The sequence below is a fragment of the Apaloderma vittatum genome, unplaced genomic scaffold (assembly GCF_000703405.1).
Source record: "Apaloderma vittatum isolate BGI_N311 unplaced genomic scaffold, ASM70340v1 scaffold23397, whole genome shotgun sequence".
Lineage (NCBI taxonomy): Eukaryota > Metazoa > Chordata > Aves > Trogoniformes > Trogonidae > Apaloderma > Apaloderma vittatum.
Window position 1 is genome coordinate 13,241 of NW_009728153.1, and position 294 is coordinate 13,534.

Below are 294 nucleotides of genomic sequence, written 5' to 3' on the forward strand. Positions count from 1 at the left end.
GGTGCCCCCAGCCGGGCCCCTGTGACACTGGTGCTCAGATCTCCTGGGACTGACAGTCACAGGCTTCCTCAAGACAAGTTCCCCTGCTAGCAGGGGTGAAATCTATTCTGCTCTGCCACGCCAACCATCGTAGGGCTCTGCTGCTCTCCTACAGGCAAGAACACAAAGGTGCTGCCAGCAGGGATCACCTTCTCTGAACACGCCGCGATGAGAGAGATCATAGAATCACAGAAACATTCAGGTTGGAAAAGGCCCTTGGGATCATCAAGGCCAACCTATAATCTGACTCTACAG